The sequence below is a fragment of the Tamandua tetradactyla genome, chromosome 9, assembly GCF_023851605.1.
Source record: "Tamandua tetradactyla isolate mTamTet1 chromosome 9, mTamTet1.pri, whole genome shotgun sequence".
In the NCBI taxonomy this organism is placed as follows: domain Eukaryota; kingdom Metazoa; phylum Chordata; class Mammalia; order Pilosa; family Myrmecophagidae; genus Tamandua; species Tamandua tetradactyla.
In genome coordinates, this window is record NC_135335.1 from 45,929,289 (window position 1) to 45,947,877 (window position 18,589).

Genomic DNA, 18,589 nt, shown 5'->3' on the forward strand with positions numbered 1-18,589 from the left:
ATAGTATGTGTGAATTTTTTCTTTTTATTTCTTTTTCTGGAGTGATGCAAATGTTCTAAAAATGATCATGGTGATGAATATACTATGTAATGATATTGTGAGGTGTTGACTTATTTATTTTTAATTCATGTTTCTTACTCATCTGTCAATACTGTACATAAAAGGATCATCAGACACTAAGTTTTCACAATCACAGTCACATTGTGAAAGTTATGTCATTATGCATTCATCTTCTAGAAACACGGCCACTGGAACACAGCTCTACAGTTTCAGGCACTTCTCTCTAGGCTCTCTAATACACCTTAAACTAAGAATGGGATATCTATAAAATGCATAAGAATAACCTCCAGGATAACCTCTCCACTCTGTTTGAAATCTCTCAGCCACTGACACTTTATTTTGTCTCATTCCTCTCTTCCCCCTTTTGGTCAAGAAGACTGTCTCAATCCCTTGATGCTGAGTCCCAGGCCATTCTAGGATTCCTGTTCCACATTGCCAGGGAGATTTACACCCCTGGGAGTTATGTCCCACATAGAGAAACAGTGATTTTTGCTTGCGATGTTGGCTGAGAGAGAAATAGGCCACGTTTGAGGCAGAAAAATGGTTTTCTGGGGGTGACTCTTAGGCCTAATTTTAAGTAGGCTTAGTCTATCTTTTGCAGGGATAAGTTTCATATGAATAAACCCCAAGATTGAGGGCTTAGACTATTGATTTGGTTGTTCCCACTGCTTGTGAGAATATCAGGAATTTTCCAAATTGGGAAGTTGAATTTTCCCTCTTTCTCACCAATCCCCCAAGGGGACTTTGCAAATACTTTTTTATTGACTGTTCAAATCACTCTGGGATTTATCAGGGCATCACTCTTGACAAACTGACAAAACTGTACACCTAGTCAAAACATAAATTTTGTACCAAATAAGCATTTTTTAAGTCTCACACATAAGTGAAAGTTTTAAAAATATGAATTACCATCTATTTTCAACAGCCCACATACTGACATTTCTTTGTTCTTACTCATGCAAAAACATTTTTTAATTTGTACATTTAGTCACTATCATTGTATACTCTAGGCATTCCTAGATTATACCAGCTCAGTCTTTATTGTCTATCTTTCCTTCTGATTTCATTTGTGCCCCCTATCCTCCTCCCTCTATCATTCTCACATTCAGCTTCATTCAGTGTGCTAACATTATTGTGCTACAATTAGGTAGTATTATGCTTTCCATTTCTGAATTTTTATAATCAGTCCTGTTGCACAATCTGTATCTCTTCAGCTCCAATTACCCAAAATCTATCCTATTTCTATCTCTTGAGAACCTCTGGTATTAACTGAAATTTTCCAAGTTCATTCATTAATTTTAGTTCATATCAGTGGGACCATACAGTATTTGTCCTTTTGTTTCTGGTTTATCTTACTCAGCATAATGTCTTCAAGGTCCATCCATGCTGTTACATACTGCATAACTTTATTCTGTCTAACTGCTGCATAATATTCCATCGCAAGTATATACCACAGCTTGTTTACCCACTTATCTGTTGATGGGCATTTGGGCTGTTTCCATCTCTTGAGAATTGTAAATAATGCTGCTATAAACATTGGTGTGCAAATGTCCATTTGTGTTCTTGCCCTTATGTCCTCTGAATAGATACCTAGAAATGGTATTGCTGGATCATATGGCAATTCTATACTTAGCTTATTAAGGAACCACAAAACTGCCTTTCACAGTGGTTGTACCATTTTACATTCCTACCAACAGTGGATAAATGTGTCTCCTCCACATCCTCTCCAACACTTGTCGTTCTGTGTTTTATTGATAATGACCATTCTGGCAGGTGTGAGATGATATTTCATTGTGGTTTTGATTTGCATTTCCCTAATAGCCAGGGAGGTTGAGCATCTTTCCATGTGCCTTTTAACCATTTGTGTTTCCTCTTCATGAACAGAAGTGTCTGTTCATGTCTTTTGCCCATTTTTTAAAATTAGGTTGTTTATCTTTTTGTTGTTGTGTTTCTTTATATATCCTGGATACTAGACACTTATCTGATATATCATTTCCAAGTATTCTCTCCCATTGTGTAGGCTGTCTTTTTACTTTCTTGACAAAGTTTTTTTATGCACAAAAGTGGCTAATTTTGAGGAGTTCCCATTTATCTATTTCTTTCTTCAATATTCACACTTTGGGTATAAGATCTAGGAAACCACTTCCTATTATAAGATTCATAAGATATTTCCCCACATTTTCTTCTAAAAATTTTATGGTCTTAGATCCAATGTTTAGGTCTTTGATCCACTTTGAGTTAATTTTTGTATAGGGTGAGATATGGATCCTCTTTCATTCTTTTGAGTGTGGATATCCTATTCTCCAGGAACCATTTGTTGAAGAGACTGATCTGTCCCAGGTTAGTAGGCTTGACTGGCTTATCAAAGATCAATTGTCCATAGATGAGATGCTCTTGTTATTAATTCATAGTGTCCCTCTTTGTCTCTTTTAATTGTTTTACATTTGAAGTGTAATTTGTTGGATATTAGTATAGCTACTCCTGCTGTTTTCTGATTGTTGTTTGCATGAAATATCTTTTCCCAGCCTTTCACTTTCAACCTATGTTTATCCTAATGTCTAAAGTACATCTCCTGTAGACAGCATATAGATGGGTACTGTTTTTAAATCCATTCTGCCAGCCTATGTCTTTTGATTTTGGAGTTTAATCTGTTAACATTTTACATAATTACATTTATGTAAATACATTTTACATAATTACATAACATTTAATATACTTTAGTGTTATTACAGTAAGGGCAGTACTTCCTTCTACCATTTTGCCTTTTGGATTTTATATATCATATCTAATTTTTTTTCTTTTTGCCTTACAGATAGTCTTCATTTCTACACTTTTCTCCACACCTCTCTCTGATGTCTTTTCCTATCTGTCTCTAATACTCCCTTTAGTGTTTCTTGTAGAGCCAGTCTCTTGGTCACAAATTCTGTCAGTGATTTTTTTTTGTTTAAAAGTATTTTAATTTCCCCATCAGTTTTGAAGGACAATTTTGCTGGATATAGAATTATTGGTTGACAGTTTTTCTCTTTTAACATCTTAACTATATCATACCACTGTCTTCTCAATTCCATGGTTTCTGCTGAGAAATCTATGTATAGTCTCATTGGGCTTCCCTTGTATGTGAAGGATTGCTTTTTCTTGCTGTTTTCAAAATTCTCTTTCTCTTTGACGTCTGACATTCTGATTAGTGAGTGTCTTGTAGTATATATTTTTTTGACCTATTCTGTTTGGGGTATGCTGCACTTCTTGGATCTGTAATTTTAAGTCTTTCATAAGAGTTGGAAAATTTTCAGTGATAATTTCCTCCATCAGTCTTTCTCCTCCCTTTCCCTTCTCATCTCCTTTTGGGACACCCACAACACATGTATTCATGTGCTTCATGTTGCTTTTCAATTCCCTGAGTCTGCACTCATATTTTCCCAATCTTTTCCCCATATTTTCTTTTGCTTATTGGATTTCAGATGTCCCTTCCTTTAGTTCACAAATCCTATCTTCTGCTTCTTGAAATCTAACATTGTAGGTTTCCATTTTTTTCCATCTCTTCTACTGTGCCTTTCATTTGCATAAGTCTGTGATTTGTTTTTTCAGACTTTTGATTTCTTCTTTCTGTTCACTCCTTGCCTTCTTCATATCCTCCCGCATTTCGTTGCGTAGTTTTTTGATGAGCTTTTCCATGTCTGTTTGAATATCCTGAATTAATTGTTTCAACTCCTTTATCTCATTTCAATTGTTGGTTTTTTCCTTTCACTTGGCCATATCTTCAATTTTCCTAGTATGATTCATTTTTTTTTGCTCACATCTAGACATTTAATTTCCTTAATTAGTTTATTCTGGAGATTGTTTTCATTTTTTCTTTACCTAAGATTTTCTTACTGGATGACTTTGTTGTCTATCTATTTGTTGACATCCAGTTCAGCTTATTCTAGACCTCTAGCTTAGGTTTTGCTTAACAGATCAGAAGTTTTCCATTCTTATTTTCTCGTTTCTTCCCCTGGCTGTATGGTGCCTTTTTTTTTTCCTTAGGAGGGTCTACTTAAGGATTATAGACCCCAGTCAGTTTTTCCCAGACCAGACTAGCCTCTTTTCAGGAGGAAAGAGTCACCTGCATCAGGTTTCCCTGAGGGTGAGAACCAGCAGGTTGAAAGACTTTCCTATGAAACCTCTAGACTCTGTGTTTTTCCTATCTTGCCCAGTATGTGGCTCTTGTCTGTCTGTGGGTCCCAACAGCATAAGGTGATGCAGTACCTTTACCTTTAGCAGACTCTCCCTGCTGGGGGCATGGTTGAGACAGAGGAAATGTTGTAGGCTGGCTTTAAGTGCTTCAGTTTTTCCATCCCAGGGGTCTGAATTCCTTGAGGAAGATATTTCACCTGAGCTGGGCCTCACTCCTCTCCTGGGGAAGGCACAGCCTCCAGAGAATGAACCCCTTTTACCTGACCAGCCTCTTTGCCTCTCAGACAAGCTTATTTTCTGCCCTTGCCTGGTGGCAGTTGGAGCTGGGGAACTCTTGCAGTTTTATACAAAGATCAGTCAAGCCATAGAAACACAGCCAGAAAAAAAGAAAAGGAAAAAATCCTTTTCATAGCAAGACCCACATTCCTTGGGTTTGCCAATCAAGAGCTTAAGTTGGTATGTTCCTCTATGTATCTCCAGATCCTTTGTGCCTCCTTGTTTCCTTCAGAGCCCAGACTTTTCAAGTGTTTTGTGCTGTCTGATCTGAAAAAAAAAACGACCTCAGTTTATTTTTTCTTTTTTGGTCAGCCCTGCCCCCTCTGACCTGGGGCAAAAACAAATCTCAGCTTTTCCTTGAGGTTCAGCTAACCTGGGAGTCTATTTTCAGTAGTCAAAATTTGTTAATTAACAAATGGGGCTATTTGAACTCAGCCTCATGTTGTTAGCAAAGTCTCTTTCCTTTCCCCCCTGGGAACCAGCTTGTGGGGGAGGGGTGTTGGCCATCAATGCTTGGGGAACTCAGGGTTCTGGGTGGGATCACAGCCAGTCCAACTTGTCCAGACCGGTGTATGTTGTGTGTCAGGTACAAAAGCGGCCCCAGTAGTTGTTCTGTACTATTCCTGGCTGTGTACTAGATGCTCTGGAGGACAAACTAAACTTCATGCCTCACTAAGCCACCATCTTAGACCTCTCCTTATTAATATTCCTTGTGGTAATCAGTGGGACACATAGTCTATACAACCCCTTTCAATCTTGTTCCCCTTCAATATGGTAATATTACTTACAGACCCTCAGACAACTGCCTTCACTTCTATCTATTTCCTTACACTGGAGTTCAACCTTATTAGCTAACCATTCACAATATCTATCTTCTATGCATCTCTAAGTCCCCTATATTTTGTATTTTACACCTCTAATTTTACCTTTACCATGGCTATAAAGGTGGAGTCATACAGTATCTATCCTTTGAGTCTGGCTTATTTCACTCAGCATTATGTCCTCAAGGGTCATCCATCTCGTTATGTGCTTCAAGATGTCATTTTGTCTTTCTGCTGCATAATATTCCATCACATGTATATACCACATTTTGTTAATCCACTTTTCTGTTGATGGGTATTTGGATTGTTTCCATCTTTGGCAATTGTGAATAATGCTGCTATGAAAATTGGTGTGCAAGTGTCTGTGTCACTGCTTTCAGCTCTCCTGGGTATATACTATGTAGTGTTATTACGGGGTCATACAGCAACTTGAAACTTAGCTTCTGAGGAACTGCCAGACTGTTTTCCATAGTGGCTGTACCATTTTACATTCCCATCAGCAGTGCATGAGTGTCCCAATTTCTCTGCATCCTCTCTAACATTTGTAGTTTCCTGTTTGTTAAATGGCAGCCATTCTTATAGGTGTGAGGTGGTCTCATTGTAGTCTTTTATAAAAAATATTTTTTTGAGAAATCTTTCCATACACAACATCCATACATGGTGTACACTCAATGGCCCACCATATCAACACATAGTGGTGTATTCATCGCCATGGTCATTTTTAGAACATTTGTATCACTCCAGAAAAATAAATAAAAGGAAGAAATATAAAACTCATACATCCCATACCCCTTACCCCTTCCTCTCATTGACCACTAGTATTGAAAAGATTTGTTCTTATAATCCTCATGTCAGAAGTATAAAACCCTTCAAATGTAAACACTTTTATTACTCTTGAAAATTAACTATTGTCCTAGTATGTTGATGAAGGCCTAAACATGTTCTTACTGTATTTTGAAAAAATATTTTTAACTTCCAGTTAAGGTTGTTTATATTAATTCCTTGACTTTATACTTTCTTTGACAAACATTTAATGTTACTTACAAAATAAAGATCTTAGTACTTAAGTAATTTTAAAAATGTGAGTGATAGAATAAGGGAAATTATATTTGGGTTTAAGAAATATGTTAATGAGATTAAAATTTTCATTCTACAGCTAGAAGTAAAAACTAAATTGTGGAATTGTAAACCATGTCAAACTCTGAAATATGTTCTACAACTAATTGTGGTGCAGTGCTTTGAAATTTATTGCTTTTTTGTATATATGCTATTTTTCACAAAAAAAAGAAGGAAAAAAAGGTCAGTTGTGGTGATAAAAAATGTTTAAGCCTTCTAGCCTCCTGTATTCTGGAACAGCTAGAAGGAAAAAAAAATCTGATATAATCGTATGGTAGCCCATGAGAAACTCTAGGATCTGTCCCATATCTACTTGTTGAAGAGTGCTTTGAAAACTATTGCTTTTTTATTTCTTTGCTTTGTAAATATGTTATACTATGCAGTAAAAATTAAAAAAAATTTTTGCATCATTAAGCATCTAAGTCTAGTGCTTATCCCACTTATCTTCAGTTCATAATACATGTGCACACAAATGCTTTATTTTAAGAATTTCAAAACACTATATTAAACAGGGTATAAAAGCATAAGAATTTTAGTTCACACTTCCCAGTAATCACTGAACAAAGAACATGGATATTTTCCTCTGTACTCTCACATAACTTCACTGAAATGAGAGTAAAGTGATTAATTCAAAGGATTGAACCCCAAGAATAACTAGAAAAGGCAAAGAGAGAGAACAGTAATTTTTTTGAAAGCTAAAATGAAGATATGAGTAACTTTTTAGCAAACACTAAAAAACCCAAACCTTAGACAGCAGTGCAGAGGTCTAAGGAAGCTAATTTGTGCTGCTGATCCCCAGAAAGCTTCGAATCTAGAACTATCATGTACCCTGTGCTGAGCATGTGGAGTGAAAAATCAATGATTACCTGGAATTCTGAGTACAGAACAGGCAGAATCCCATGCCTACTCCCCATTGTGGCAGTCTGAAGGCTTACCTTCTGGAGAGGTTGGCTCAGTGAAACCCTGGATTTAAGGGCATCAATTGCCACCATAAGCAATGAGACTGTTCAGAAAACAATGGATTAAAAGAAAGTTCACACACCAAACAGTGAGACTAATGTGGGATATTTCATTATTTCCAATAGATAATTATTAGAAAAAAATGGTGTGATGAGCCACCTCATGTACAAAGGTTCTATCAGTATATTTTCTCTTTCTATGTTTTCCCTATAGAGTTTTTCAAAATTCTATTTAGTAGCAGAGTGATTTCTCAAGTTTTTCTGTGTTTAATTTCCCCCTCATTTAACTTTCCTATTTTTTCATGGAAAAATGATGTAGCAATAGATTAAATATTGAAGGCTGAAGTTTTTTATTAAAAAAAGCTCAAGACATTTTTCTCTTAGAATTATGTCTTAGAATTGTAGAAGTATGTAGACTTTCTGGGTTGTCAACAGTGCTGATAAGAGTATTTTAAAATCTGTGTGTCTCCATCTGTGTGTGTATGGTGTGTATGTGCATTCACAAGTTTGTAATTGTGGATGCAGTAAATTTTGGAGACTGTGATTACCATTCTTTATAAACCACAGTAAAGTAACTTGCATGGAGCTCAAGTGGGGTCATCTGTTTTCTGCTTGCCTACACAAACAAAAGAGTGAATTCTGTCAGTGTATGTGAACATGCATACACACCAATCTAGAAAACTATGGCCTTTTTGAAGATGAGCATTTGAGTAGTAGTAGTCTATGAGATAATGATTTATATTGAACTAACAAAGGTATGCAAGGACTAGTGATATATGTAAAAGTTTTTGACACCTACTAAGGTTTAAGATTTCAAAAACATGTCAGTATTGAAATTTTTATTGGGCTTTATTTTGCTCTAAATTTATGCTGAGAGAACAGAGAATGAATGGGGAAAAGATCTTTCTTCTCTAGGCTTTTTGTTTTCCTCCCTGTTAGATGTTTTTTAACTCAGTATTTTAATTTTGATATAAATTGTGCAAATATCATCAACCAGTATCTAAAATATCCCACTGTACAACACATAAATGATTATCTCAGAAGACAGAGACCATAGAGAAACTGTAAATAAGGCACAAACTTATTTAAACTCATAATTGCAGTCTGAGCTGTTTTGTAATTTATATTTACAACATCCAGATAAAGTTTTTATATCATGAATTATTCCTGCATACTTTCTTATATTTGCCATAACAGTCAAACATACTTCATACAGACTGATGTCCTCCCTGTACACCACTCACAAAACTAAATAAATACTAGAGAAAAGCAATGAGAGATGCTTAAAGGCTTGATCTTGCATTTTCTTCAAGATAGCAGAGGAGTCAGATCCTTGTGATGAAATACTACAAGAATGAAAAATGAATAATTTGTATTCACCTGGAAAGTGTTAAATTTTCTTCACATACCACTGTATAAAAAATAAAATATGTCCGGTAGCAATCTGATTCGCAGACTGGTTTCTATGTCTCATCACTCTCATAGTCATCTATTACTATGTCCTCTTCTTCCATGTCTCTTTGGGCTAAAAAGGGCTGAAGCTGGCTAGAAGGCCAGTTCTCTGTCACTATTCTGAGTCAGAGAGGGAGACCAGGCTTTGGGTTGAATGGCTTGAACGGGTTCATCTGGATCTTCTTCTGCAGGCTGCCCTCCATTCAGCTGGGCTTCATCTTCACTGTCAAGGTCTATCACTGCAGGTTCCTTGTCAGTCATGCCTTTCATTTTCAATTTTCCAAAGGGTTGCTTCAGAGGAAACCTTCCAATATCTTAGGTAACAGATATCTGAGCTTGATTTCTTATCGGAATAGTTAGCAGAACAAGGTATGGCAACAGGTGAATTTGAAGTCATAAAGCTGGTAAGCAGAAGTCAGAAAAAAGGCATAAAGCTGGAAATCAGAAGACAGAATTGCTGCCAGCAATTCTCCAACTATTTTTCACTTATTAGAAGCCACTGGCATTGTGCATAGGTTTAAAATTTATCCTTCTCAAAAAATGAACAAATCCTCAGACTTTTTGAAATGGATCACACCTCTAACACATATAGATGAACTATACCCTTTGAGTAAAGAGCACCTATTCCTGTCACCATTGAAGACATCAGAAATTTCAATGACTCTCCTGAGGTCATCTATATCCATGAAGAAATCTATGTAGTTTTGGTGAAGACATAAATGAAGCAACTCTCATGGCATGAGTGATATTTCTACTATTTCCTCAGTTTGAACCTTGCTTGTTTAATTGATAAATGGAGAAGGAAGTTAGGGGAGACTAATTTTTTTTAAATACTTTTTTTGTAATAAAATTTTCCCCCAAAGGTGTGAAAAGGAAGGAGAAGCATCTTTTCCATCAACAGTTTGGATCTCTTGATTTTCAGAAATCCTCTCAGTTTTTTCCCTTTGTTTTGATTTTGACATAGCAGCATCTGATTTTAATGAAGATAGTCCTTTTCTTTTCTTAACCACAAATTGTTCACTCTAAGAAAACTAGAGATTGTTTATTACCCTTCTGATATCACCAGAATAACCCTGAGAGAGCAACTTTGAAGAAACTTTATCAGGGACAATAATTTTTCTTCCATTCTTATTATCTTTTTTCTTCATTTTTTTTTAGCTTCTATCTTCACTATATGATTAAGAAATTTCATCATAATTGTTGGTGCCACAGGGTTGAAACTAATATTTTACACAGAACACTCTTCTTCAATTTCTTTAGCAAACACTAACCTTTAATCACTATCTCCACTGATACTGTCAGAGATATTAAACATAAGGGGGCATTGACTGGTCTGTTCATACTTCCTTAGAACTACATGTAATGTATAAGAATAAAAAGTCTTAGAATAATCAGTGTTGGAAAGAAACAAGGAAGTCGAATAAAAATTGTCTTTGAAACAGTATTTTTTTTTGCTTGATTCTTGTCTGATAATTAAACATTAATGCTGAGAAATTTCAATGTTAATGCACACTCAAATCCATGATCTTCAAATGAAGTTTGAATTTCTATTAAGCACTTAAAAGAATAACATCAAAACCATAAAATTTCAAGTAAGATTGATGTGTGTTGAGATTTATAAACAAAGTTATGTTTATACCTAAGTTTCATTTCCTATTTTAATTTGTGGGGGATTTCATTTGGCAAAGGTATCGAGTGAATGTTTTATAAATTTCTCTTCCTCATCATAAGTCATACCCTAGTGATTTCAACAAGTTAATGTCCTGTCCTCTAAGATATTTAGGACATACCATAACTCTCATAAGGCTGTAGATAGTTTTCATTTAGGCATTAGATAATCAATTATTTTCCTATTGTCTGTCAGTTTTGGACTATTTATATAAGAATCTATCAACTTCCAGGAAGGTGGTAGAATAGGATAGGCTGAGTTCACCTGGCTCCATGGGACAATGAGAAAAGGGACAGAAAAGTGACCAAGACAACAGTTCCAGGGTGTGAATGATCAGAGAAAGTTTTCTACATTACACAGGGAGATTCTGGATGAAAAACCAGAGAAATAGAGATAGAGCAAACTGGGTGAGTGTGTTCATCCATAACCCCACTGAGGGCAGGCAACAGCATGTGGGCGAGTCTGGGTCTATAGGAATGAACCACCCCTCCACTCTGGCCTACTCCTCAGTTAGGTTGGGAGATCTTCCAGCGCTGCTACATGGCCAGGAGCTCCTGTGAGGAACTCAGAAGCACATCCAACTGCCTGCCACAACTAGCGGCCCCACCAGGTACCATGAACAGCTAACCCACAGGGCAATGCACCTAGCCTCCATGTCCCTTATGATGATCAATTGCCACACCCCAGGTCAGGACTATGCTGGAACCTGTCTCATGCTGGAACCAGCTGCCATGCATTTCCAAGCTGGCTGTGGGCATGTGCAACTGAAATACCTGGCCTCACAGCCCAAGGCCATATTAAGCAGGAGTATGGAGACCATCAGACCTATCAGGCCTATAAAGAGAGCCTCTGCTGAGGTATACATTGCCCAAGGGTTGGTAGCATTCTGTGCACACTGAGACTAGCAGCCCAGACTGGAATATATTGGGTCTCCACTCTGCTTAGTTGACTACCACAGTTGGGGAAAGGCAGGACTGAAGGGAACAAGTGTTGTAATAGCACCATTTTCTGGACAGAAGAGAAAGTACACTGTGGCAAACTGCCTATCTGCCTAGCTTTTTTTTCAATATATATTTCTTCTATTGTGAAATACAGCATATATAAAAAAAGTGGTACATTTCATTGTACATTGTACAAGTAGTTATAGAACAGATCTCAGAGTTTAGCATGGGCTACAGATCCACAATTTTAGATTTTCCCTTCTAGCTACTTCCAAACACTGGAGACTAAAAGAAATATTGATCTAATGATTCAGTAGTCATATTCATTTGTTAAATCCTGTCTTCTCTGTTATAACTCCATCTTCTCCTTTGACATTTCTTCTAATCATTAAGGGTATTTGTACCATGCCCATTCTAATTTTTCATGGTGGAAAGGGCTGTCAGTAATATGGGATAGGGTGATGGAACTAGTTGATGCTCTGGAGAGGCTGTCACCTTGTGTTTTCAGGACTTTTCTGGCCTACCAACCCATCTGGGGTTGTACATTTCTGGAAAGTAATCATAGTGCATGTGCTTTAGTAGAATGTCAGATAGAGCCATAGGTGTTCTTTAGGGTTGGTAAGAATGGTTTTGGTTGGGGTTTGGCAAACCATGGTAAATAGCAATATCTAGCTGAATCTTATGATTTTAACCTCCAGAAGAGCTTCCTAACTCTTTTTGAAATCTATCAGCAATCAATACCTTGTTTTGTTTCATCTTTTTCCCCCTTTTAGTTACGAAGGCATATCAGTCCCATTGCACAATTGCCAGGCTAATCCCTGGGATTCATTTCCAACTTTGCCAAGGAAGACTTTCACCCCTTAATGCCATGTCCCATATGGGGGGGGGGTCTGCTTAGCTTTAGCAGGCCTTCAAAGAAAAGGGGAATTACTGGCATACCAAGTGCAAAATGGGACCTTCAATGCAAATCTAAGCAAATATAAAATATTAGATGAGTGCAGGAAATCAACTTGTGAAATAACCTTATCAAGATAATCTAATGCCCCAACTGCAGCAGAAAATCACAAAGCATAAAGCATGTGTGGATTCAGGCAGATTTGGCTCAGCCAGGGGACAAAATTGAAATACTGGAGGGAACACAGAATTTGGAACAACCAATCAAGGATGTTCATAATGACATAAAGGATACCAAGAAGACATTGGCAGAACATAAAGAAGAATTTGAAGGGATAAATAGAAGGACAGCAAAACTCACAGAGATGAAAGACACTGTAGAACAAATTTAAAAACTTAGTAGAGACACACAATAGCAGATTTCAAGAAGTGGAAGAAAGAATAAGTGAGCTAGAATACAAGATATTTGAATTCAGACAAAAAAGGAATAAATGGGAAGAAAGATTAAAAAATGGAACTGGATATCAGGAAAATGATGGACTACATTAAGCATGAAAACATAAGAATCACTGGTGCCCCAGAAGGAGAAGTGAGTGTAAAAGGCTAGGGACATTAGTTGAAGAGATAATAGGGGGAAACTTCCTATCACTTATAAAAGATGGAAATAAGCAAATCAAAGAAGTCCAAAAAACCCCAAATAGAATAAACCCAAATAGGCCTACTCCAAGATATGTACTAATTAGTCTGTCAAATGTTGAAGAGAAGTAGAAAGTCATGCAAGCAGGAAGAGAAAAGTGATTCACTAAAGACAAGGGAAACCACATAAAACTGAGTTTAGGCTAATCAATAGGTACCATGGATACAAGAAGGCAGTAGTATGATGTATTTAAGATCCTGAATGAGAAAGGCTTCCAGCCAAGAATTGTTTATCCAGTCAAGTTGTCCTTCCGAAATGAGGGAGAGATTAAAATCTTCACAGAAAAAGACTAAGAGAATTTGTCAAGAAGAGACCAGCCCTACAAGACATACTAAAGGGAGTTTTGTTGGTTGAAAAAAAAAGACAAGATAGGGAAGTCTAGTAGAGAGTAAAGAATTGAAAAGTATCAGTAAGGGTAACTTAAAGGATAAAAAGAGAGAGAGGAGGAAATATAGAAATCTGACAAATAAAAACTAAAGGATAGTATGGTAAATTCAAGAACTGCTATTACAGCAATAAGTTTGAATGTTAATGGACTAAACTAACCAATTAAAAGATACAGCTTGGAGAACAAATTAAAAATATGATTCATCCATTTGCTGCTTAGACCCAAGATTTACGGCAATTTGTTGCATTAAAAAAGAAAAAATGAACAAAAATAGAGAACTTAACAGCTCACCTGGAAGAACTAAAGAGAGAACCACAAACTAACCCCAAAGCAAATAGAAAAAGATAAAAACAGAGATTAAAGTGGAAATAAATGAACTGGAGAACAACAGAAAACAATAGAAAGAATCCACAAAGCAAAAACTTGGTTCTTTGAGGAGATTGAAATTGTACCTTTCATTCCCATAAGTTCTGATTGTTTTCTCAAACTTTCAGTTTTTTCTTTTTATTCACCCAATGCCTTCTTTATATCCTCCCACAACACTGTGATTTGATTTTTGATGATATTTTCCATGTCTACTTGAACATCCTGAATTAGTTGTTTCAACTCCTGTATCTCATTTGAATTGTTAGTTTGCTCCTCTGACTGGGCCATATCTTCACTTTTCCTGCTGGTGCTAGGATTTTGATGTCCTTAATTAGTTTATTCTAGAGGTTGTTTTCACTGTTTTACCAGGATTTTCTTACTGGATGGTTTTGTTCTTCATCTGTTCTTTGACATTCAGTTCAGCATATTCTAGATCTATAGCATAGGTTCTGTTTAACTGATCAGAATTTTTTCATTTCTTGTTTTTCTGTTTCTTGCCCTCCCCATATGGGACCTGTTTTTTTTCTGAGCCTCCTCCAACAATATAGACCCCAGTCGGAATTTTCCAGACTGGACTGGGCTCCTCTCAGGAGGAAAGATGAGCCTGCATCAATTTTCCCTGAAGCTGAGACCCGCAGGCTTGATAGACTAGAGTCTGTCAAGCCTCTAAACTATGTGGGTTTCCTATCCTGGTGAGTATATGGTGCTTGTTTGCCTGTGGCTTCCCACCAGCATAAAGTGATGGGGTGCCTTTAGTTTCAGCAGACTCTGCTTGCTAGGGGCATGGCTGAGGCAGAGCTGAGGTTGTAGGTAGGCATTAATTACTTCAGTTTTCCAGTCCCTGGGGCCTGAATTCCTTGAAGGAGGGATTCCAGTTGAGCTGGGCCCCACCTTTCTCTTGGGGAAGGTACAGCCTTCAGGGAATTAACTTCTTTCACCTGATTATTTACTTTGTCTCTCAGACAAGCTTAATTCCATCCTTGTCTGGGGCAGTTCGAGACTGAGAGGCCTTGCAGTTCTATCTAATGGTGTTACATTGTAGAAACAAAGCAAAAAAAAATCTTTTCAGAGCAGGACCCCTGTTCCTAGGGTTTATCGATCAAAAGATTACATTGGTACATTGCTCTATGTATCTCCAGGCTTAATGTGCCCCCTTTTTGGAGGGTCCAGCACTTTTCAAGCATTTTGTACTGTCCAATTAAAAATACCTCTCTCTCTCTCTCTTTCTTTTCCATCAGTCCTGCCCCTGCTCTGCTGGGGTAAAAACTCCTAGTACCTTTAGCTCTTTATTCTAGGTTTATCTGAGCTGGGGGCCTATGTTCAGTAGTCAGAATTTGTTAATTAATTCTGCAATTGGAGCTTGGTTGAGCTAAGCCCCTGCTGCTAGTAAAGTCTGTTTCCTTTCCACTCAGGGAACCAGCCTGCCCTGCTGTGGGAGAGGGGCACCAGCCTCCATGGCTTAGGGAGCTTATCGTTCTGTGTGGGGTTCTCAGATGGTCCAGCTTGTCCAAACTGGTGCATGCTGTGTTTCTGGTCACTGATGTGGCCCCAACAGTTGTTCTGTACTGTTCCTGGATATTTACTATCTCTATGTTCTTTTGCACATTTTAAAAGGCACCAAAGATGCTCCATTTAGGGGTTCTTGTACTTTATTGTTTCCACTTATCTCATATGATTTTTTTCCTAGATACCCAATGATTGTCTTCCTCTCTTCATTCAGGTCTCTAATAAAATATATCTTAATCACGGAGGCCTATAGCACCTGTCTAAAGTAGCACCATCTTTATTCCCTTCCCTTGCTTTTCTTGAGTGCACTTATCCCCACCCAGATTATATATATATATCTGATTGTTCTCCCCATTAGAGTTTGTTTCATGTAGACAAGTATTTTTTGCTTTCTTCATTGTTGCATCCTATACCTGAGGCATAATAGGTATATACAAAATGAATTAAAGATGTTTGCAGAGATTTTACTTTCCCCTTTCCTCAATTGAGAACAAATGTTTCCAATGCATTACTAATTTTCTCGACTAGGTGGCAGGGATGGACCATTTCATCTATTGATGACTGAAAAAGAAAGGGAGTATTGAAACATGTTAGAATAAGCTTAGTTTTTATAGGCGCTGGTCTCGATATGTGGGCTTCTTTTGTAGATGACATCCAGAATCTCCCTTAAATTATTTCTTCTTATTCTGGCAAGAGTAGAAAAAAAGACATTACCAAAAACATTTTCAGTCCATCATCTTAATTAATCTTAACAATCCCATAACTAGGTGTATTATTCCCATGTTGGCTAAGTGAAAACAGACTCAGAGAGTTAAGTTCCCCAAGTCTCACAATATCAGGTGGTGGAACCTAGATAAAAAGGTAGAAGTTTAGCTGTAAACTCTTGCCCCTCCAGCAGATTGCTTTGATTTTATCTAAGTTAATTGCTTTTGATGAGGTTTCAAGAGAACTACTGGGCTTGAGTTAATGTGCATTTCAGAGATCTCCACACTGTCTGCCTCTTTTCTCCAAGGAGGCTCCTTTTCAAACACAAGGAAACCCTCTAGGGCACATTTCTTCCAGAGACCCCAAGTCCACTAACAGCATTTCTTCTCCCAGGCACAGGCAGCAGTAACTCTGTCTACAGTGCCCAATAGGCATGTTTCTTCCCAACTGGTGGTTGTCTAGACAGATCATTCTCACTGTAAAACACAGGCCAGGAAGACAGAGCAGGTATATCTGTGAAAGGAAACAGAAAGCCAACTAGTCCTCAGGGAAAGGAAGTTTTCATGTCTTCCTCTGGGCCCAAGCCCGAGTTGATAAGGAAGGTGGGCACTGGAAGCTCCTCAAATATAGTCTGAGCATTGGGGGAATTAGGGGTATGAGAGCAAAACAGACTCAGATGAGTCAGAAAGTAAGTTACTAACAGATTTGGAATCTTGCATCAGGTCTCATGAATCTTTTAATTTCCCTGCTATGCTATGTATGAGTTTTCAATTCTAAGGACATCATTCTAACAGAGAAAAAATCTAAGTAGCACTCACATGGCTTGATCATGACAAATTTATAAAATCAGAAAAAAAATCAAATATGTTCAGAGATTGTGATGACATGTCTTCTCTTATCCTTTCTTTATAAGTTTAAGTTATTGTCCTTAGTCTCTCTTACTTAGAATGAAATTTCTGAGTAAACTAAGAACCTGAGAAATCTCTTTGAACTGAGAAAGTGTTTTGAAATAGGGAGGTAATACCTGAGAACACAGTAAATGCTTAGGTTTTTGCTTGAGTACCTTTTTTCCCTAATTGATAACCCTGTAATATTCATTGAGATCTTTCAGGAAGAGTTTCCTGAGACTACCACCTCCTCCTCTCCTCTAAAGCATATGACTACAAGTAACTACAATGCAGAAAATGGTAAATTAAACTTTGAAAGGAAATGTGCACAGCTGCTTCTAGAGGGGAATCAAGGTTCATGTTAAAGTCCAGCTTCTCCATATAGCTGACTGAATTAGTAATTCTTCAGTTTGACCCTAAGCCATGTCTAGTTTTGCATCCAGACAGACTGGAAGTTGTCATTGTTTCATAGATGGCTCCATGGCAGTCTAATTTAAAACAATCTTCTTCCCTGGAATTAAGTAAGCTCAGCTGTAGAGACTGTCAAAGACATAGCATTCTGTTTGGAGCAAACACTTGGCTCTGGAGGACTATCCAAGCCAAGAAAACTGAGATGAGTTGAATAATGACAGACATTTTTATTAAATTGAGTTCTTCTGTAATACACTAGCATACATGCAAAATGTGTACAAACATATGCATACTCTGACACACCTCATGGATCACCACCTGCAGTTTACCCAATAAATGTAAACTAAAATGGGGAGGTGGATAATAGGGATGACACTAAGGGCAAAATTTCCACGTTTTTTTCTGGTATGAAATAGCAAATTTCTCAGAATTTCGCTGGGAAAAGTGTGACCAGAGACTCTTTGAAATAAAATACCAACCCTGTCACCACTTTAAAAAGAAATTCCAAATAATGCATTTGCAACAAGTGCATTTTTCAGAAGAGGAGAATTCAATATATGTCATAACCTGGTTTTTGCACCCCCTGGCTTCAAAATATTCTTGAAAGAGAATATTTTCTCAGCTGGGAAAGAGAAGTTTATATGGGCTCTTGGGCTCAGTGCACCTTGGGCCCTATGGGTGGAGGGGCAGGGTGGGAACTGGGGGAGCCACATTCATCAAAGCTGATGTCTGGTGTACCATATGACTGCTTATGAGATCTCTCTAGGTCACTCTAGATGCTTTCATTTGGGCCGGGCTGCTGTTCCAAGGTTTGCTGGCCAGGCAATATTTTTATTCATGGATTTAGTGTTTGCAGCAGGATCCCCTTCACTGCTGCTGCCACCACATGGCCTCTACCTCCTTCTTAATTTTCTGCCATCAGCATGAACATGGGACAAATCCTCCCTACTGCTTCTACTCAGCAGCTTTTTGTGGATTGTTTGGCTTCTGTGTCCACTTGGATTTCTACATTGTTCCTCCCTCTGTCCAGTGGATTGTAGGGACTGGTTGTAGAACCAACCATCACATAGGCTTCACTGTCACTAATTGTGCCAAGACTGTGTTTTTTGGGATATCTGTGTACACTTCTAAGCTGCTGTATTATTCCTTGCCCTTGGACAGAATGCCCCACACATTGTGCCTCTGAAAAGCTGCAAAGTTGACAGTTTTGCTGTAGAGCCCTGCATGATACTGAATTCCCCTAGAGGGCTCTACTGGTCCTCAATATACAT

At 37.7% G+C, this 18,589-nt stretch overlaps 1 pseudogene; it reads right to left on the bottom strand.

The window, feature by feature from the left end:
* Nucleotides 1-8,865: 8,865 nt before the first annotated feature.
* On the bottom strand, nucleotides 8,866-11,528 carry LOC143647070 (cell cycle checkpoint protein RAD17 pseudogene; annotated as a pseudogene).
* Nucleotides 11,529-18,589: the final 7,061 nt, after the last annotated feature.